This window comes from Ambystoma mexicanum, chromosome 5q (assembly GCF_040938575.1).
Source record: "Ambystoma mexicanum isolate Mex_15411 chromosome 5q, UKY_AmexF1_1, whole genome shotgun sequence".
Classification (NCBI taxonomy): Eukaryota; Metazoa; Chordata; class Amphibia; order Caudata; family Ambystomatidae; genus Ambystoma; species Ambystoma mexicanum.
The window spans coordinates 101,649,086-101,672,755 of NC_090933.1; positions in this window are offsets into that span (position 1 = coordinate 101,649,086).

Here is a 23,670-nt window from a genome sequence, read left to right on the forward strand (position 1 = left end):
ACTTGCCATACTATATTCCAGTCCCAAGATTAAATGTCTATGCGACACCACGCACAAAATCTGCTGGTTCATTTGTCTGCCTTGCCCTCTGTCTGATGATCTGCTGTCGTCGGAAAGTTCTGGGCGTCCAGCCACTCTGTAGCTTCCTCCGTAGACTTGAAAAACAGGGCCCTGTTTCGTGGAACACCTTCAGTTTCAACATGTACCTGTATCCTGCATCGCAGAGCCTCCTCTTGACCGCTCCGAAGTGAAGTCGCCATCTTTGTACCAAGAAGGTGTAATCCGGGTACACCGTGACTGACGGTGATGCTCTGTCTATCGTTCCTCCTTTTCGAAAATGCTCCAGGATCTTTTCTCTGTCTTTGTAATTCAGGATCTTGGCAATGATCGGCCGCGGGCCGGCCCCTGGTGGCCGTCTGCAAACTTGTGCTCTGTGTGCTCTCTCGACAGCGAATCCCTGGGTCAGTGCCCCTCCTTTGATTTCCTGCAGCAACATGGTTTCAATGTAGTTAGGCGGGTCTGATCCCTCCTCACCCTCCGGCACGTTATTTCTGCGGGCCCGCCCTTCTGCTCCTTCAGCTCTGTTCTCTAGATTCTGCACCTGTTGTTTCAATATGTCGACCTCTGCGGCATTCACCATGCAGGTGACTGTGTTGGCTTTCACCTCCGTTTCCAGTTCGATCATGCACTCTGCCAGCGCCCTTACATCCTTTCGCAGCAGGTTGACGTCTATCTGCAATAGCTTCTATCTTAGCTGCCAGCTAGGTCTTGAGCTCTGCCACTGCTGCGTCAAGTTTATTCTCTCCAGACACCTTTAGGTCGGCAATTGCTTCTAGAATTTGTTGGTCCATGCGTGCCGGAGATGTTTCTCCCGGCGTGGACTGCCCTTTGTGCTTGGCCCCTTCCATTGTTGGAGGGGATTTGGTGAATTCCTCTATTGTCGGGTGCTTCCCTTTCTGTTTCGGTAGTTTATTGGCCATCTTTCGTAAGGTGAAGGCCTCTTCGGCCAGCCGGCAAGGGCGTTCTCAACTGCTACGCCCACTGAATATTACTGCCTCTCTGTGCCACGGTGGGTTATGTGGCCCTTTGCTTCCAGCCTGCTTCCGGTATGCTGGCGGGCTGTTCAAATCGCTGTCCCGCCTCTCCCACAGTTCGCCCGAGATGTCTCTGGGGTGTGCAGTCATCCACTATGGCTTCCTGTGTTTGTCCTCGTGAGAGTCTTTTGTGAGCCCCACCTCAGTTATATGTCTGCGTGCTGTTTTCTAGGCACTCTTTACCATGGTCCCCGGCGAAACCGTGCCACACACTGGGTGGAGTATAACTAGTTGCATGTCGATTCACCACTGCCGGTAGGTTCCCGTGTATATTGTGCTTGCAGCCTTTGGGGTCCACCCGCCAATAGTGCTATGGGGCCTTTCCTTGTCTATTTGCACTGTCTTTAGCGTTAGGGGACCAGGCCCGTTGTTCACGATGGTTTGGGTGGTTGTCTTGGTGTTCTTACCCGTGTTCTGCGGGACCGCTGTCTCCCTCTCAATGACTGGGTGCCTCACGAGCTCTGTGGTATTGACTTCTGGCATCTGGGGTTCGGTGATTGCCCTGCGCAATTATACACATGTCCTTGCTGATTCACAACTACTGTGCCGCTTTGGAGCTGGTGTAAGCCGCCTTACCGCCTCCTTGGGCATCTGAAGGTGGGCCTTGTGGGTGCTCCTCTGTATTCTGAGACCCATTACCTGGGCCGGCCTCGTCTGCCACCTTGGATCATACCGTGTCCAGCGGGCTGTTTCTGGGGCACTGAATTGGATAGCTGAGGCTTCAACTCGCCGCCACCCCCTAGATATCTTGCTGTTTTGTGTACTTTGATTCAGCCTGCTCGCAGAGTAATATCCTGTCGGCCTGTCCACTTTGCTCACCTCGCTCTCTCTTGCAAATGCGGAGGGTGCGCAGTGCCTGCGGGCCGGGGGGCACCTCGAGCGCCTCTCAATACCACTTTGCACTGAGTGGTTCACGTGCTGCCTTCGCTGACATTCATCCACCGAGCCCCTTTCAGCACCCAGTGCCTGAGCCACAATGTATCTTATCTGCGGCACTCCCCACCCACAGGCCGCTTTGCTCTATGAGCGCCTCACTCCTACTCCTGGAAATGTCTGCAGGGTGTCCAGGGCAGATGGCCACTCCGAGCCCCTCGCTGTGTCTTTGATGCTTTCTTTCTTGTTACATGCGGTCGGGCCCCCTTCTCGCCCAAGTCGACAGCCGCACTGTGTTCAGTCCCGCATTTTGGGTCAGACTCTGTCCACACCTTTCTTGCCTCTAGCACCCAGCGCTCCACTGGGGGGTGGGGGGGGAGTTCTCTCGCCTAGTCTCGTCCCTCTCAGTTCTGAAGCTTTTGTTTGGCGGCGCCGGCATCTTGTTTTCAGACGCTGCCGACGGATACAACCTTGCACTTCGTGTCCCAGCTGAATCCCATTACAGGAGGGCACCGGACCTTCCCCAGGCAAGCGCTGCCAGTTTTCTCAGCTTCAATCGAGCTCTGTGGACACATTGTATCCTCAGATCATGTCGGATCGAACAGAGCAGCTAGGATGCACGTCCTACTCCATGGCTGCCCAAGCCAAACCCCCTTGCCAACAGGTACAGTTACCAGCCCCATACACTGCAGTCCCGGTGCTTCAGATTATAGAAATGCAAGACAAGGTCCCTAGAGAAGAACAAGAGCTCTGGAAAAAAGAGAGGATGTGTTCTCTCGCCCACAGATTTGCTCTGGAGACAGGAGGTGATGGGAAAGATAGTAATGCCTGTAGAGCTGCTTCTTTTGGCTCTAGAACAAATACACTACCCGTTGCATACTTATCAACAACAAATTGCAGTAAAGTACCAGGAGGACTGGTTTATCCCTAACCTACAAGAAAAGGTAAGTAGATTTGTAGGGAATTGTGTAGCGTGCAAGGAGGTCAATCTGGGAAAAACCATCAGGTTGGTGAGGGGGGTCTTGCCCAGGCCCTCTGGTCCTTTCAAGGAGCTCCACATGAATTTTGTGGACATGATTAAGAGGTGTAGTAATTTCGGATGTATGTTTGTGGTAGCTTGTCCATTCTCCCGGTGGCTTGAGGTTGATCCCTGTGCTCATTCTGATGCTAAATCGGCAGCAAGATTTCTGGTGAGGGAGGTGTTTCTGCAGAGGGGTATTTGTGAGGTCCTAAAATCCGACAATGGAACCCACTTCTTAAATGCCTTGTTTCCAGAAATGAGTTCGCTGTTAGGGATCAAGGACAGGTTGTGCTCGGTTTACCACCTGTAGGCCAACGGGATCATTCAGAGACTCAATGGGGTCCTTAAGGCCCGTTTAGCCAATCTATGCAATCAATTTTAGAAAACCTGGCACTATTTACTCCCGCTACATACTCCTCTCTCACCTACATGCATGGCATCAGACGCACACAAGACTGCAGAGGTCCTAGGAGAGGAGCGTAACTTGGGACTTTAACAAAAAGTGTTAAGATTATATCTTCACAAGTTGTGTCTTCTCATCAACAGACAACAGGAGAAAACAGCAAGACTACCAACGATCAACGCAAGACACAGCTGCTCCAGGTAGACCACATCTACGTGCCCACCTTTGCATGTAATTGGAACGAGCAGCGTTTCTGTGGGCCTCACCAGGTGATCTCCACAACTCTGACTGCTGTGAAGGTGGAGGGCAACAAGAATTGGATACACCTTAGTGATACCCAAAGAGATACCGGCAGCCCTCCAATGGCACAGGAGCAGGCATAAAGTTAAGTACAACCTAAGGAGTCACCATTCGTTTCAGTGCAAAGGGGGGTACAAACGAAGATCTGGAATTTGAATCACTTTGTTTAAGAAAAGAAATGTCGAAGCTTGTAAATTGTGTGAAAATTAATATTTTTATGGTTTTTATGATCTTTGAGTCGGGGCGTGGCCTGGTCTCATGTAGTGAGGACGGGCTTGGTGTGAGCTACCACTATGATCCTTACATTAATCCTATATATGGCAATTGTAACGCATGAAAAAGGTACTCATGGATCACCCAGGTGAAAGCGGAAGTCGAAGAGCTGATCGAGGAACTTTCTGAAAGCGAAACTGGTGCCGATGTCTCAGAGAGGTATTATACCATCACCCGGTGAGGAGACTCAAGATGGCAGCCGCAGTTCCTTGTCGGCACCGAGGGGGCTGCGGTCCCTGTTTCTGCCATAGGGATATTCATGGCTGTTGGAGAGGGACGCATGGAGAAGCTGCATGGTCTCCACTGAGCTGCAGATCAGTGAAAGTGAAGCCCGCTGAGATGCCTGGTTGAGCGGCTTAACAGGCACCTGACAGCGGCGGCCATGAGGGAATGCAAGCCACACCAGCCATGACCAAACTGAACACGGGACAGTCTGCATTGGGAAGAAAGTGATGCAGCTGGCCTGGGTACACTGGGGGCTGGAAGCTGAGGACACTTAATGAGGAGAAGACGATCACTCCGACATACATACCCCTCTTGACAGACAATGTTACTAATGGAGCCTTTGTTTGGGCTGCAGTCGCTGCCTCTTCAATAGCCAGTGCATGCTGACATAGCACCAACTGCTTTAGTTTGGCCCCGAATAGCAGCTGCAGGGACCCCTGTAACACTAGCTGGGAATAGACACTGGCGGTCCAAGTCACAAGATACTACTCCCAAGGTACATCAGCAGTATGCGAAAAAGTATGTACTGCGCCTACCCTAGAAACACCCTACGAAGTGTTGATGTATGCTGAGACACTGAATGCACTGGCTAAGGACTGATATGTGCTCTAATTCCCATTTGGTGACAACTAGTTGAGTAGTACAGTTCAGGCTGTTTTTGAACCAGACTCTGCTGTTGTAGGTTTGAATCCCTTGGGGCAAATTTTACTACTTGGATTAGATCCTTATGTGCTGGTGAGCACAAACCAGTACACGTAATACCCTAACTGAACTTGATGCCATCATATATATCCACTTTTGAAGAAAAACTGTGCTGATTGAAGTATCACCAATAGTGCACATCTTCGGCTATATGTCTCCAATCAAGAACACACATAAGGGCCCAACCATGGATTATTTTGTTACTCCCAAAGCCAAGCAGCAAACCATGAGAGCTGCAAGCTATGTTCCTGGAATACCAGAGGATTCAACCATCTATGGATGATGGTCTATTAGAACATAAAAACCGCTTTCAAATAATTGCACTACAGGAAACATGGAGTTTAGACTATTGTGAGATAGATGGATGGAGTAGTATCCAAGTGTTTGCGAAAAAAGGGCCAAAAGGCCGTCTGAAAGGCGGTCTACTTACATCAGCGCATCACCCTTGGGTCCTTAGTCCCTTGCATTCATCTGAAATGATTTGAGCAGTTATAGATAAAACTGAAGATATAACCACACCTGAGATTATTATCACAAACATATATGATCCTCCCAATTTGGTTCACGCGATAAGTAACTGTAAAACAGTGGAGCAAATATTAAATTCCAATAAGCAACACATCCCAGTAATTGTAGTCGGTGCTCTAAATGCAAAAATATTTGACGACAACTATGATCCTGCAAATAGTAATGAGACAGGGCCAGTATCTAAAATTAGAAACGATCGCCAGGGCAAGAGATGGTCATCACTGATGACCGCGTACAATTTTTGCAATGCTTAATGGAAATACTAATGGCGACTCAACTAGTGCATTTACTAGAATTAGTGGAAAATCTGCGACAACTATAGATTATGTGTTCATGAAAGGACTCGCCAAGGCAGTTACATGTGACATGGCAGTAATCAATCGGGAGGAGAGTGATCATCTGCTGTTATGTGTTGTACTTAACATAACAGCAAAGTCAGCACATACAATAGAAACATGCGATATCTATCTCACCACTGCAAAAAATCAATTAGGATGGAATCTCTCTAATTTAACAGCAGCAAATAGTGTAGCCATAGAACAATTAAATCAGTTAGCGAATACAATTCGAGATTCCAATGTAAATCCCTCCTTTGATATCATACATGAGTTTTCTTCACTTGTCACACACATTAGTGAGGTGAAGATGAAAACACCTACTATAAAACGGCCAGATGAATGTTGGACAAAACCAGCAACTACATATCTTAGATACGATAAAAACATACAAGCCGAGAAAGTGAAAATGAGAAAGGAGATAGCAAAAGCCACTAGTTCTGTGAGCATTGTTAATATTCCAAAAAAGGTGAAAGAAATTAAAAACCGAAATAGAATTTTCTTGCGACAATACAAGAGAAAAAAAGAATACTCATTGTGGCTGACGTTGGCATCCCAAGCATGTGAAAATAATAACACAGAAATATGGACCACACTAAAAGGTGGAACTAAAAGAATAGTCCCCATAAATTGTGTTCCAGCAGAAAGTTGGAAATCTCATCTACAGAACAACTTCTGAGTCACCTACCGACGACAGACATATCCAACAAAATGCAATATGGAACTCAAAAGTGTCTGTAGCTGAATTAGCAAAAATGGTGGCCAAACTTCAATCTTTGCGTGCTATGGGGCCAGATGGGACATGCAATGCTCCACTTAAACGAGCACCAGAAGCATGGGCAACAGTACTTCACCCCTTGTTTAATAAAAATAGGAATTAATGGCATTTTACCTATGTCATGGAAAGAATGTATTATACTTCCTATTTATGAAAAGGGATTATGGAAATCTCCCTCAAATTTTAGAATGCTAGCTATGCTAGATATTCCTGGAAAATTGTTTGCCTGTGTGCTCCTCAAAGAATTAAATGAGTGGATCGATGATAACTCAATTCTCCCCATAAATCAGGCTGACTTTAGAAGAAATTCTAGTACAAGTCACAATTTAATTTGTTTTACAGCTACAATTGAATATGCATGGAACTGTCGCCAATTTCAAGTGTATGCATGGAACTGTCGCCAATTTCAAGTGTATGCAGCGTTTGTAGACTTTAGTGCGGCATTCGACACAGTCATGAGGAACAGACTGTGGAGCAAACTTGTGGCATGGAATGTGCCTCCTGGTCTGTTAAGAATGATCCAACTCTTATACACAGATACCAAAGTAAGAGTACGGACATACAATTATAGTTATCTCTCTGATCCCTTTAATACAGTTCGAGGAGTGAAGCAGGGCTGCTCTTTAGCAGTGACACTCTTCAACTTATATCTTTCTGATCTAGTCACAATATTCAATTTCTCAAACATATGTCCGATTAAGTTAGGGACATTGAAATATAGTTGGCTAGGTTACACAGACGACTTGTTATTATTCGACTATACACCAAAGGGATTACAGGTATTGTTGGATGCACTCGATGACTATGCTGAATTGAATGGGTTATGTACTAAATCAGAAAAAACTAAAATTGTATCCTTCCGGCCTAAAGAAATGATGCGGAAAAAATCAAAAGCATCATGGAAAATTAATAAGCAGGCTGTAGAACAAGTTACAAGTTATTGTTACTTAGGAGTTATAATTGATGAGAATCTGAGCTGGAAGGAACATCTACAAGCTACAGAGAACAAATGTATGTCAATTGCTCCCAATGTGAGCGTGTTTATAGGACGCCAAAGTGTTATTTCTATTCAAACAATATTGCACTTGTATTCCTCGAAAATAGCTCCATGTATGTTATATGGTTCTGAAGTATGAGGATATAGACATATACATGAATTAGGCAAACTAGAAGCTAAAATCCTTAGATTGCTATTTCGTATATGTCACCTTTTTTACCCATTGAATTTCTTTTATTAGAAATGTTACTTATGAACATTTCTGGAAATTTTGAATACAAAATATCAATGATATATGAGAAGTTATCTAGTTTAAACAATACAACAATCATCAATGTGTTGATGGACTCTTTCAAGAAAATGTTAACCTCTTGGAAATATGAGTGTGCTCATTACAATACATAGGACATGGATCTTAGAAAACCTTAATAACTGATACCATGTCTACAGGCCAAAAAAATGCTATTGTAAAAAATTGATAGGGGGAACATTTCTGCGAGAAAGATATGACTCACTTGGCATCATTATCAACTAGTAGTACTTATATGACCTATTGGTTGAGAAGAACAAATCGGGACACCTATATAGATGCATATATAAATAGTACCAGTATGAGGAACTATTATGTAAGTTCAATCAAGCAGAAGTACTGGCAACAATAGAGGCATGTGGACATTTAAAACGGTAAGAGCTTTATTGTCGCCTCTGTGGTACCAAAGTTTTAGAAACTGTAGAACAGGTTTTGTGTAATTGTGAGAGTGTAGAAAGTATGGGAACAAGAGTTTTACGAGCTTACTCTAACAGTGGTGGCCTTTTAACCCCGTCAGAAATGTGATCTGTTTTAATGAGTGGAAATTATATTAACCTCATTTATCATGACATGCATCTATATAAATAGATCATGGAAATGTTGAAACTGTTACAAATATGAATTATATTCTTATCTAGTGAGTTTTATTTGTTTTATTTTCTTGTTAGCTGAAATGACGATGTATGAAATATTATGTGTTGTATGTTATGTACAAAGCCCAAAGAGGCTATACGTATTTAAATAAAAAATAAATAAATAACAGGAACAACTTCAGCTGAAGCTCAGAAACCTTGACCTGATGCACAGGAGGATGAAGTGCGGGCAGCTATGGCTGCAGTACGAACTTCATTGGAAAGCAAAATAGAGTAGGTGATGGTTGACATTCAACTCCTTCGCCAGGGTGTAAGATCACTTGCATAGAGAGTGACAACCGCGGAATCACTACTAAAAGACACCGCCACCACCACTGAGGATTTGGTCGTCCAGATGAAAAAACTGGAAACCAGAAATAACATCTTGGAACAAAGAGCAGAGGATGCGGAGGGACGCTCTTGTTGAAATAATGTACAGGTGTAGGGGATCCCGGAAGGCACTGAGAGCAGAGATCCAACAACCTATATTGAAAATGTGTTCCTCCAGGAAGTGGGTCCTGGGAAATTATCACAGAGATTCACTGTGGAACGGGCTCATAGATCTCTTCAGAAGAGACCTCCACCTGGGTAGCATCCCGAACCAATAATAGCCAGAATATTAAACTTTAGAGGTCGAGAAGTGCTCCTCTAGTTTTTGAGAGACGGGGGAAAATACAGAGAGATATCTCTAATATTGCCATATATCCGGACTATACCCCCCTTGTGCAACAACAGAGGAACAGATTTGTCCCAGTCAAGGCGCGGCTCTGGCAAAAGGGGCTGAAATATATGCTCATATATCCGGCCAGACTAAAAGTACTATACGGAAGCAACGCGCATTTCTTCGAGAGCCCAGAGGCAGTGTCCATGTGGATGGAACATAATAACCTGGAAGTTAACAATACTGCGGAACCCTGAAATGGACAGGTTAAACCCCCTTAGCGACAGGTTGTTAATAAAGGTCAGAGTTTGCAGAGACTTGAAGAGTGCTGGCTGAGACTGCAAAGTGGTCATCCGGACCACATGCAACCCTGACCTACATTATCAAGACTTGATACCATGCAATACACGTATGGAGGGAGCAGTGCTTTAGAAGACGGACACCCTGGGAAAGGATCCATGATAATACTTGCTAACTGCTGTTGGAACTGCTTCTAGTTAGTGGGGCGGGCAGCATTGTCTACTGGGTGCTGACCAGGTGACCCGACGTACATGGATCATCGGCATCATATTGTTGCCAGCCTATTGAACTGGTGCCTGGTGATACTGTCAATCTGGTCAAGTACTGGTTTGTCCGAACAGGAGAACTCGGTTGGACATTGATTGTGCCCGGCGTTTAGAGGTTTGGTGTTTATGTTTTGTTTACAATGCCCTAACTCATTATTGATAAAGAGACTCAAGTTGAAGTGGGTTTCTTGTAACAATGCAAACATGATAGTGCCATGTGCGCTTGCTACAGAAATACAGTTGTCGGGTGTGTTCTGCTAAGAGGGGAGACATGCCTAAAATGCTTTATATTATTGCTGCATAAAGTTAAATGTGATATGCTATGACATAAATTAGGTTACTGACATGTAATATGCGGGGCCTAGCACTTATATTATCAGGAACAGGCTGAAATCATACTTGAATCGCAAAATTATATCTATAGCTCTCCTCCAAGAAACGCACCTGACAGCAGAGGATCAGGACGTAGTAATAAACCGCTGGGGTGGACCTGTGTATGGGGCACCATAAGGACTTCCACTAGGCATGTTGCAGGTGAGTGGTGCTTGATTTGACCCTCCTCGGCCTTGATTTTTGTCTTTTTAAAATTCCTTGAGGCCCCAAGCCCCAGTGTCCTTGCTTGCCTCCACATTCCTGTTCCGTTGCTATGCCTTCGCCTCCCTCCCACCTCCTGCCTCCTTGCCCGCCCTCCTCCCCTGATTGGTCTTCTCTCCATCCGGCCTTCCAAGCTTGCTGCCACCACCACAGTGTGCACACCATTTCCACCAGGCGTGTTGCAGGTGAGTGGTGCTTGATGTGACACTCCTGGTCCTTAATTTTTGTCTTTTTAAAATTCCTTGGGGCCCCCAGGCCCTGGCGTCCTCGCTTGCATCCACATCCCTGTTCCGTTGTTATCCCTTCCCCTCCCTCCTTCCTCCCGGCTCCCAGCCCGCCCTCTTCCCCTGATTAGCCTTCTCTCCATCTGGCCTTCTAAACTTGCTGCCGGCACCATGGTGTGCACGCCATTTCCACCAGGCGTGTTGCAGGTGAGTGGTGCTTGATTTGACCCTCCTGGGCCTTGATTTTTGTCTTTTTAAAATTCCTTAAGGCCTCCAGGCCCCGCCGTCCTCGCTTGCCTCCACGTCCCTGTTCTGTTGTTATCCCTTCCCTTCCCTCCCCCGCCTCTCAGCCCGCCCTCCTCCCCTGATTGGCCTTCTCTCCATCCAGCCTTCCAAGCTTGCTGCCGGCACCACCGTGTGCACGCCATTTCCACCAGGAGTGTTGCAGGTGAGCGGTGCTTGATTTGATCCTCCTGGGCCTTGATTTTTGTCTTTTTAAAATTCCATGAGGACCCCAGGCCCCCAGCGTCCTCGCTTACCTCCCCATTCCTGTTCTGTTGTTATCCCTTCCCCTCCCTCTCTCCTCCCTCCTCCTGCTTCCCGGCCCACTCTCCTCCCCTGATTGGCCTTCTCTCCATCCAGCTTCCAAGCTTGCTGCCAGCACCATCATGTGCATGCCATTTCCACCAGGCGTGTTGCAGGTGAGTGGTGCTTGATTTGACCATCCTGGGCCTTGATTTTTGTCTTTTTAAAATTCCTTGAGGCCCCCAGGCCCCGGCGTCCTTGCTTGCCTCCACGTCCCTGTTCCGTTGTTATCCCTTCCCCCATCCCCCCGCCTCCCAGCCCACCCACCTCCCCTGATTGGCCTTCTCTCCATCCGGCCTTCCAAGCTTGCTGCTGGCACCACTGTGCGCACGCCATTTTCACCAGGCATGCTGCAGGAGAGTGGTGCTTGATTTGAACCCCTGGGCCTTGATTTTTGTCTTTTTAAAATTCCTTGAAACCCCCAGGTCCCAGCGTCCTTGCTTGCCTCCATGTCAGTATTATGTTGTTGTCCCTTTCCTCCCACCCGCCTCCCACCCCGCCCATCTCCCCTAGCTGGCCAGACCTCTGCTTTTATCTGACCTACCCAGGGCAGCCCTCTTTCCGGAAGCACCCTGAGGCTAAGGGCCCCAAGGCAAAGGGTGGCTCCATATCGTGTCTGCAGCTGTCAGCAGGGGAAGCCAGTGGCCAGCCGTCAACCAGCAGTGACTAATTCAGGCATAGAGCCTTCACTTTACCCTGAAAACCTGGACACATAACAGACTCTCAGACTTAGGTGTGTTTTTTCTCCATTATTTAAATTGCATTGTGAAAGTCTTTAAAATTGCATTGTGAAACCTGGGCCTTTTTCTCCACTATACAGAACTCTCAGACTTAGGTGGGTTTTTCTCGGTTATTTAAATTGCATTGTGATGTAGTGCCGTTATGTGGTTTAGCCTCCTAGCAAAGCATTCATCTAGCAAACTTCTCTATAACTAAGCACCTGCCATCTTGTCCAATTGTCTACTATTGTCTCGTCTCTCTCTGTCTCGTCTGCTTGCGCCTCTCCTGTGTCCTTCACTAGTGCTTTCCCTGCCACCTCCCTCAACCTCTCTCACACCCTTCCTCTTCTCTCCTCTCCCTACCTACTCCATGGGGCTCTCTGTCTCTCCTATCTTTTCTAACTGCTTCCCTATCAACAATCCTGCTCTCCTCACTAAATCTGGTAGGAAGCAGTTTAAAAAGGACATCTTGGTCTCCAACCCAGGCCTCTCTATCGCTGATACCTATACCAGTGCTTCCTCCAGTTAAACCTCACCGACATCCTCTTTGCCGTTCCCTTGCCAGACCTATGGACTCTGTGCTCTCTCGTTTCTCTTCTTCTCCCATTAATGGTGGCACCCGGTAGTAGGCCCTCTTGGCCTCCTTCCACTCCTCTAAGATCATCATTAATGTTTACATGAATGGTACCGTCTTGGTCCAAGGCCCTCAAGCCAACCTTCTCCTCTTTGATAGACGCTTCCCGCGCCTCATCAATTTCCTTTCTTATCCTGCTGTCCCCTCTCTTCCCTCCACTGCTTCCTTGCCTCCCCCTGCTGTCTCCTCCTTGGCTACCTTGCACTCTCCTCCTTCTTCTTCTTCTGCCCTCCCCCCTTGGGCTTCTTCTACACCACTGCAGGGCGTACCTCTGATGTGTACCCCTCCCCGGAAGTCCTTCAAGGAAGGCAACCTTCTCAATATTGACACTCTAAACTCTCGCTCAGCTGTCAAACACTTCTCTGACATCTGCCACCTCCTGGAAGAACTTGACCTTGATGTCCCCGGTCTCACCGAGACATGGTTCACGGCCAGCTCTGTCACAAGCTTTGACACTCTCCTCCCTGATGGTTACAAGATCCTCTCTGTACCCAGATCCCACCGTTCTGGAGGGGGTGTAGCCCTAATTTTCCCTGAGTGGATTTCTGCCTCTGTCATTCCTACGCAGGCCTACTCATCTTTCGAATGCCTTGTCTGCAAGCTCTCTCTCTCTCGCTCTCTCTCTCTCTCTCTCTCTCTCTCTCTCTCTCTCTCTCCTGGCCATTCCCTTATTGTGGCTACCATCTATCGGTCACTTGGTCAGATCTCCTCCTTCCTCTCTGAGTGGGCAGAGGTCTCCTCTTCCCTTCTGGTCTGGACCACTCAACTCATCCTTCTTGGAGACTTTAACATCCACCTGGATGCTTCCTGTCCTTCCTCTGGACTCTTTTGCTACCTCTGCGACTCTCTGTCACTCTCTATTCTCCCCTCTGGTCTGACTCACTCTGCAGGGCACACTCTGTGTGTTCTGATCTCTTCAGACCTTTCTCTTTTGATCTCTCTCACCACTCCTCTCTCCTGGAGTGATCACTTTCTCCTTTCCTCCCAGCTCACCCTCTCTACCCCTTAGGCCAATCCAACACCAGCACTGCCACCTACCTTCTCAGTTATCCGACCCATGAAGCGTGTGTCAGTTCAGGCTTTTGCTGCCACTTTCTCACCCCCTGTTCCCCCCTTGGCTGACTCACACCCTGACACAGCCCTTTCGATGCTCCACTCTGCTATAGCTGATACTCTCAATGTTCTTGCCTCTGTCATGAGGATCTGCTTGAAGCCCAAAGTCAAGTGAAACTCTTGGTACGACTCAGACCTTATCACCCTTAAACGCAAGTGCACAGTGGCTGAGAGGAAATGGCATGCAAGCTTCCGGTAATCCCACTGACAAACTGGCCTGCCGCCTGCTCCAAAGGCAATATCGGCTCTCTGTCGGCACCAAGAAGAGAGCCCACATCCAAGCCCGAGTCTCTGTGGCATCTAACAACTCGGCTGAACTCTTTAAAATCTGCAAGGAGCTGGCCAATCCTGCTGCAGTCTTCACCTCTCCTGTCCCCTGCCAGGCCCTCTGCACGGCCCTTGCTTTGTATTTCATCTCTAAGACTCAGGACATCCTGTCCTCTCTCTCTTCCTCTCCTCCTGCCCCCTCTACTCCCTGCTCTTCCTCTGACCCTTCTTCGGCCACCTCTCCTCCCTCCTTCTCTGCCTTTCCCATGTTCTCCCCAGAAGAGGTTTCTAGACAAGTCTGATCTATGAAAGTCTCGTCAAAACAGGTTCACCCCTGTTCCTCCAAAACCATCAAGGACCACATTGACACCGGGCTCATGCTCTGGCTGACTTCTGCAACCAATCCTTCGCCACTGGAGTCTTCCCTTCCCCCGGAAGTACTCCATTGTGCACCCTCTTCTTAAGAAACCCTCTGCCCTTCCTGTCCGGCTAACTATCGCCCAATCTCCATCACTCCTTTCCTGGACAAACCCCTGGAAAAGCTGTCCATCTCCCAGCTTAATCTGCACACTGAATCTGTTTGTTGTCTCCATGACCATCAGTCTGGCTTCAGAGCTGCCAGAAGCATGGAAACTGCTCTCTTGAACATCGGTGAAGACGTGCTCTCTAACCTTGATCCACCACACCCTGTGTCCTCATTTTACTTGATCTCTCTTCTGCCTTTGACACGGTCAACCATGCCATCCTGCTCAACCATCTCCATGATAACCTGGGTATCACTGATCAGGCCCTGGCTTGGCTGACTTCTTTCCTCTCTGATCGACCCTACCAGGTCCAGCTTGGGTCCTTCCTCTCCTCTCTATCTTTACCTGTGGTATTCCCCAGGGGTCTAACCTCTCTCCCTGGCTGTTCAACCAATACCTTGCACTTCTTGCCCACCGCATTGCTGCTCTCTGCCCCAACTTTCAATGCTATGCGGATGACACTCAACTCATTTTCAGGCTCCCTTCTGCCTCCTCTTCTCCTTCTCTCCTCTCTGACTGTTATCCAGGAGAGGTGTGCCGCCAAAATGATCTCTGCCTTGATGCAGTAAGACAGAGATTCTCCTCATTGGCACACCTGCTCACACCTTCCCTGTCACTCTGTGGCCGGCATCTCTTGGCCTTCTATTTATTTTACTGTTTATCCTATGGACTGCACTGCCCCTCCCCCTTCCCCCCTACCGTGCACTTGCACAATCTTAATGTCACCTGGCTTAATAAGATCATTGTCACTGTCTTACCTCTGTTCCCCTTCCCTTGCCTCGTGCACCCTTGAAATACTTGTGAATAGGCACGTTATAAATGCCATATCAGGTCATATTGTATCATACTCTAAATTTGCTAAAGGGGTGCTTATATGGGCTGCTCATTATTTAACATTCCGATTATTGGACTTAGATAAAGATGCAGAAAGCCGATATATAATTTTGAGGGGTTACCTTGGCAATACAGAAATATCTATTGTTAACTCTTACTTTCTCAACCACAGGATACCATTGCACGTTAGTGCTTTATGCACACATATAGCTACCAAACGAGATCGCTTTTATTATATGGGGGATTTTAATTGTGTATGCGATGCAACGTTGGACAGATCTACTCCCCCCCAGGAGTGATCTGCCACCAGCTACCCCTGCCCTGAACAAAATGATCACTCATTTAGATTTAGTAGATGTTTGGACAAAAATCCATCCTGACTTCAGAGAGTATTCTTATTACTCATCACCACATAGGCTACACACCAGGATTGATTATGTTTTTGTGGCGCCAGGCCAATTAGCTGAATTTGTCAGTGCTGAGTATATGGGACGCACAATAGCCGATCACTCTCCCTTATTGGTTACATGGGACAATGGGAAGCCTCAAGCCCCGATCCCTACATGGCGTAGGCCCACAGAAACTTTATCGGATCCCCTTGTCAGGAAACAACTCGGTGCAATGCTGGGCTCCTTTTTGGAAGATAACATTGGTAGCATGGACAGTTGGGGGATGGTTTGGGAAACTTTGAAAGTAGTGACAAGTTGTAAGGATATTTAGCAAACAGCACAGAGTACAGCGCTACTGCACAAGTAGCAACATTTTTTTGCAGCACCACCACCACAAGGGTGCGGTGCATTGCTATATGGGTTAGCAGATTAACAAGGAAAGACAGACTATTCAGTAAAAAACGATTTTAACATATAAGATGCAAATCTATTTTTACAGTTAAAAGCACACGTGTTCATTTAAAAATGCACACTATTTTTCACCTGAAATGCCTATATTGCTAGAGACACATTTGAAAATTAACAGCTAACCTATTAACCATTAACCTGACTAATAAAACCTTATTTTAATATAACCCACTAATAAAATGTGTTCTCTACTGCAGAATTAGGCATTTAAATGAGTGTGCAGATTTTTTTTTTTTCTTCTCTTCTCTGCCTGATTATCCGTGTTGTTGTGCACAGTAACGGCAGGAAGGAGGAAGTCAGATTTGCAACAATTGCAAATGTATAAGCGAAGCTATTGTTGAAGAGTAGGAGGATGAGAGATGATGGATTTCATTGGGACACGTCATAAAGAGGGCTGAGAGGAAAGTTTTAGTGGGCAGTAGCAGGGAAAAAGACAGGCAGACATCTTTCTGCACTACTGGGGAGAAGACCTGGCTGTGGGGGTGTCCTGCTGCAGTCGAGACTGGGGAAAGCTGAAAGAATTACCTTTCCACTGGCAGAGGCAGTCCTATCTGAAAAAGCTGAGAATTCCAGGCAATGACCCCGGCTTGAGAAGGCAAGCGTTCCTTTTTGCTGGAATTAAGCCAAGAGAGCCACATTCACAGAGAGAAGCCTCTGAACAGATAAGGTAATTACCTAACTGGGGGAGCTGTGTGTGTGCACGAAAGTATGCAGTCAGTGTAGAAAAATGAAAGTCCCGTGCGTGTCTTAATCAAGTGCTAATGTTGCAATTTAAGTTCTGTTCTCCGCCACTATAATTGCAGTGTGTCATTGAAAATGCTTTGATTGTTCCATTTTATTGCTGTAAAGAATGAGATCATGTCTAAATGCAACTTTTATAATACAGAAAATATTTGAAAACAGACGGGTGGTTTATTTTCTATTTACCATTACAATGCCAATGATGTGGGGAGATTTTTAAACAGTGCAATGGTCATTTTAAGACAGATGTGTGTATGTCAGAATCAGTATGAATAATTGTGAGTGACTGTAGTATAACTTGTTGGAGGTACATGAGCCAACGGGAAGAGAGACTCTCTGAACATAGCTCCCTACCGTATATAAGGTAGTGGAAATTACCACAAGACTACCACATATAGCTCTCTGTCGTAAATAAGTCAGTGAGTTTGCCCATGGTGGCGCACCAACACTATCACTGGAAATTGTGGTATCTCTAGAATGCAGGTCTGAGGTCTCTCTAGTGATCACACGAAAAATCTAAGCGAAGATAAGGGATTCTGGACATTGGGGCCACAAATAAAACAAGGGAATTATGCTCACCAAAATACCACCAACCACGTATACCAAATATGCAGGTCTGGGTGCTGAAATAATGCATGTCCATTGTATTATTGTTGCACATGGCCAAATCTGAATACAAAGAGTGATTATTGCTAAGTTATTTTTCGGCGGTAATAAAATACCGTCAGGCCCCAAATCTCCACAAAATACCCTACATATTTATGGTGCGTTGCAGGCCGGGAAAGTGATCATAGAGTACCTACTGGGCGTGGCAAGCGTGTCTCACACTGCCATTTGCACATTAAAGGGAACCCATTTTATAATAGCAGTGTGCCACTAAAAACGAATTTCAGAATGTCACAAAGGGAAACCACATTCTCAGATCTAGTGCAATATTTAGAGGCAAAGTTATTTGCACATGGGAATTGGTCTTCGAACAGTACCTTAGAATGGAGTAACCGCATTCAGGGTGAGGTGCAGAAAGAAAAACTAGACAATATTTTTGCAGAAGGCAGCATAATTCAGGTCTGCCTTACAAGATTATTGAATGCAGCCGATAAAAGTGCAGAGAAAGACTGTTTAATACGGCTATGCGGCAAAATATGGTTTATTTTAAACAAGTCCCTGCGAATGCAAGAGAATGATACTCAGCTAATTAACAGGTTAAAGACTGAATTAGATGGGGCAAGTAAAAATCAGGAAATGTTGAGAGCAGAATTGGATGTATGCCAAAAAGACATGCAATTAAAATGCAGAGACTTTGATACTCAGTTATCCAAAAGCAAGAAACAATTTGAAGATAGTGAGCAAGAATTGACACACTTAAAAGCCTTAGTGGATCACATTAGGCAGGATAAAGATGAGGTTGTTTCAGAAATGCAGATTTTACAAAAAGAACATTGCGAAAAAGAAGGTGATCTCCAGAGTGCAGAACAAGAAATGATTAAAATGATCCAAGAAAGAGACAAGAGAAATAAAGAGTTCAATGAATGCCAAATGCAAATGTGCGATATGCAGGAGGCAATTAATAAAATGAGTGATGAAAATAATTATTTGCATGATGAAGCCAACAGACTCCTTAAAAAGTGTAAGGACTTAGAACAGCAAATGTGCATTCCCAGGTCCCAGGAGAGGCGGCAGGGTACCACATTCAATGGAGTGGAGGTGAATTCTAGCTCTGCCCAAAGAGCTAGTGCCCCAGTGACAGGACCGGTGACTGAACTTGGTTGCAGCGCCCTTGGGGGATTTGATACTCCCATTGGGGGCAGCCACCAATCTCATACACCTGAAAACAGGATTGAATCACAAAATAGTGCAATTCCATGCATTGCAACAAGTAGCCCCATAAAAATAATGAAATCCATTAAAGCCCTGATCAAACCATTTAAAAAGGGAGGTGAATGCTGCATTGAGGATCACTTAGAAGCGGTGCATGACATTTTTAAAGCACTCCAGATACCTAAGGAACAATACAGACAATATTTTCATTTAACTTTAGATGCCCCGACGGCCAGCATCATAAGGGGATTAAATGAACAGCAGAATATGACATGGCTGGAGTTTGAAAAAGAAATTAGGCGTCATTTTTCTCCTTTTCAGTCATTGCAGGAGGCAAAGAAAGTCGCGTACACTATTACTGCTGGACCTAATACATCACCTCGCCAATTTTTACAAGACTTAAAAAGAGCATTCTCTCGCTTTGATGTATCTTTTGACTCAAATTCCAATGAGTTTAAAACCGCATACTTCTATGGGCTACAGAAAGACATCATATCCCAATTGGTCCGTGAATTTGACCGTGACAAGTCCCTTGAATGGATTGTACATCAAAGCACCAAGCTATATGAGGTACTCTATTGTCAGGGTAGAGAAAGTGATAAAATGAAAGATACTAGGCCTAAATCTAAAGAACCCTCAGCCACAGTAATGGAAATCAGGTCAGCCAAAATGTCCCTTGAGTCTGCTCAAAGCCAAGGTAAAAATAATGTGACACCTGAACAAAGGGGTAATCAACAAAGATCGCCATTTCCTGTACCAATGTTCCAATCACATGATCCTAGTAATAGAGAGAGCTACATCAGCCCTAGATATTTAGGAGATAGACCCCGGGTAAGATACCGGTCTGATATGGCAGGTATGAACCATAACCAGAGACAAAATCAAGATCAAAGAAATGATGGTCCCTACCAGTCATTGGGGACACAGAGCAGATTTGATCCCAGCACCATGATATATGGTAATCAGGATAGGCCCCGATATGTGGATCGATTTACTGATAATGGAAATCAATATAGGGGCCAGTACCCACAATCTGAGAGACAGGACATGAAGCAAAACGTGAACTACAGTCCACGCCAGTACAATGATTCCCCACCAGGGGACTATAATCAAAGGATGGGTGCAACCCGCTCCCCTCCACAAATGAATCAAGAGTTCAGAAACCATCCCAACCGGTATCAATCACCTGAGAGGTATCAGAATAGATCCAATCAGGGGGAAAACAACCAATATCGACCTAGGCCACAGAAAGAGGATCCTAGAGAGGTGGAAAGGTTCCAATGCCTTGAGGCCCAAGTGAAAATGTTAGCTGAGCAAATAGGAAAGCTCTATACAGCGCAAAAACAACCTTCCAAAGAGGGGGCTGATGGCCATAGCAATGACCGGGGGGCTTCCGAAAAGTGACTAAGTACTCATGATAACTGCAGTGCCAAAATGACAGATTGCTCTGATATAACTTTGCATAACGACTCTGAGATGACTAATGGATTAAAAATGAAAGTACCAGTAAATGAAATTGTGATGGAAAGTGTAAATACTTCTAAAAAAGAGGTACGGTTTAACTTAGAGCTAAATAAAACAGTAAAGATTTGCACAAATGAAAAAGAAACATTAGGAATTCCAAAAGAACAAAGGGACAGATTTAAGAAAAATGACTCATGCATGGGGAATACCAGTGAACAGGGAGTAAGTGGGGATGCCATAGCTCCTTCCCTGGGCAAGCAAAACAATGACCAAACACAGACAGAAAAAGGAAATACTCACAAGGAGGGTACAAGTCAATCACCTGAAAAATTCATTGAGCCACATATTTTTGAAGAGGCTGAAAGGGCTGGTATTACACTAAATGATCACAAATGCACAGAATTAAAAAATGACAAATTGCTGAATGATGTTGCGACACATGTTCAGTTGGAAGGTTGTAATGTGGTCTCTGATGTTACCCAGATGGATGGGCGAACGGTGGCCACACTCCAAAAAACCTCTGAACATGGAGAAATGAATAAAATATCTCGCACAGAAATGGGTAAAAAGGAGGGAAAAATGTCTTTTCATTTACCAATGTGCTTAGCCAAAAGTGAAAAAGGCCTGAGAAAGGTGAGCCCTGAAATCAGTAAGAATTCACATTTCTTATGTGTATTAGAGGAAGTTGAGGACAGATATTATGCACCCATCACTGTAGAAGAAAAATGCCACACCTTTGCTATGATTGACACTGGCGCACAGGCCACAATTATGTCCAAGGAGCTGGTAAAGAGTATCAATGAAGGGAGGCCTCCACAGAGTCAGATCACAGTGAAGGCAAATCAAGGCCCAGTGCATAACTTTAATGGGGAGGAGGTGCCCATCATAGGTGTAACTGAGGTTGACATAAAAATAGGAAAGCACAGAATGAAACAAGAGGTATTGATCACATCTATTTGTGAAATTCCATTTCTGATGGGGACAGATTGCCTGAAAAGATTGTCTCCTCTCATAGATGGGGTGAATGGAGTGCTGTGGTCCTTAACCAAAAAACCATTGAGGCCTAAGAAACTAAAATCACAAAACAGCAATATAAAAGAATGTCACACCGTTACCAAAACAAATGATGCTGTGGAGGTATATCTCCAGAATAGCTGCATACCTAGTGTCACTGTTATATTAATGTGTCAAGACAAAGATCAGAGCGACAAGGAAAAACTACCTGTACAAATATACTTGGACCCAAGGAAAGATTGGCAGACTGCCATAGATGAGTACACATTACGTTTCTACTTAAAAGAGAATACATGCAAACAGAATATTGTTCCTAAAACAGATTCAGAAAAACACATTACCACTCTGGCAGAGATACACATGGAAGATGAGCAACCATGGGTTCACGTTGGTATAAATGATTATCTTAAAACAATAAAAGCCACTTTAGCGCTTGAACATGAAAGGAGTTTCATTAATGAGAAATTGTTGCAAAAAATTATGGAGAGGGAAGAAATCCCGAAATTTAGGATTAAAAACCAATATGTATCTGGGTTGGACAGTCCAGACTTTGAAAACCGAATTACAGGCAGATGCATGCTTAAAATTAGCATTGGGCAGAAAACAATTTACCATAATGTATGGATAGTGAATGGAGCACAAAATGAATTTTACATGGGCAATGACATCATGCACAGAATGTGTATGGTGTTAGATTTCCTTAATCAAAAAATATGGTCACGCTTAGGTGGTCCGGCACCTGAATTTGAAGACAAAAGAAGGGCTTATCATTGTGCACAACTAGTTCCTTATGCAGTCGAATTACAAATGAGGAAAAATACTATTGTTCCTGCATTTACAAAACAGTTTGCAATAACACTGAAATGCAAAAATGGACAGCAGATGAAAGGCTCTGATGCATTTGTATGCCTGAATGAATCCATAAAACAGCAAGGCCTGGATTATGAATACATTCCATTGGTAGACATTGGTGAGGGATCTGTAAAAATCATGGTAAATAATAAAGGTTGTCAGGATATTCATTTAGAGGAAAACTCCCCATTAGGAATGGCCATACAAAAATCACATTATACGGCAGATTTAAATAACATGGTGATTGGGAATATTCCTGAAAAATATGTAGATGCCAAGGGCGAGTTGCCAGAACACCTGGACTCTCAGCCCAAAGGAATATTTAAAATTCACTCTGTGTATCCTTATGATTCAAATGAGACAGTGTGCTGCCATCAAGAGGATTGCATAATATTTAATTTAAATGAAAATGAAACAGGAAATCAGCCCATTGAAGTGGAAGCTGATATGCCAAAATATTTGAAAGTGGCAGCTCTACAAAAAGACACAGCCACACAGTTAGAGGAAAGCGCTGAGATTCCTTTACCAGAAGAGTTTCCAGAATTTTCCAGAATGGTAGAAGAGCAGATCTCCTTAGCGGATGCATGTAACAGCGATGAGGATCGACGCAATCTGAGGGAAATATTTATGGAGTTTAAGGATGTATTTGCAAAAGATGCTTATGATTGTGGTTTAACTGATTTACATGTGGCCACACTACCAGAAGGTTGTAGCAGAAATCCAGTGTTTGTACGCCAGTATAGACTACCGCTGGCATGTTTAGAATCATTGGCAGAGATTATTAAAAATTTGGAATCACGGGGAATAATTAGGCCCATTCATAGCACATCCAATACGCCTATTTTAGGTGTGTTAAAGCCAAATGGTCAATGGCGGCTGTGTGCAGACTTAAGAGAGTTAAATAAAAGAGTACCAGTATCTAGATGGCCACTACCATTCATTGATCAGGGCCTAGCTCAGATACATGGTTCAAATGTATTTACCACGTTAGATCTCACATCTGGATATTGGTGTGTGCCATTGGCAGAGGAGATACAACACCTATTTTCCTTTACATTTGACAGGACTCAATATGCCTGGCTTAGAGCTCCGTTCGGGTACATCAATAGTGGGAGTGAATTTGGCATATTTTTGAGAAAGGCCATGCCGGATGCAGCGGAAAGAGGGACAATAGTTTATGTGGATGATGTCTTGATAAAAAATGAAAACCTTAAAAGCCATTTTGATGAAATAAGACATGTGCTTGGCCAATTGCAGAAAGCAGGCGCCAAAGTATCTTTGCAAAAAGCACAATGGTGCAAGAAAAAAGTGAACTTTCTAGGGCATGAAGTGACTGAACATGGGCTAAATCCACAAAGGAAGAAAATAGAGGCCATACAAAGATTAAAAGATCCTAAAAATGTGAAAGGAGTAAAAAGTTTATTAGGGATGACAGGCTATAACAGAAAGTTCATTGAGAATTATGCAGAAATCACTCAACCATTGACTAAACTGCTTAAACTAAATACTCCCTGGAGATGGGAAAGAGAGCAATCTGATGCAGTGGCTAGATTGAAGGAATGTCTTGTAAAGGCACCATGTTTAGCATACCCCATAAAGGACAGGGATTTCTTTATAGAAATAGGCTTTTCTGAACATTGTATGTCAGCAGGGTTATCACAAAAACACGATTTGAATCACAAAACCATTGCATATGCAAGTAAGGCATTTTCCCAAGTTGAAATGAAATTTA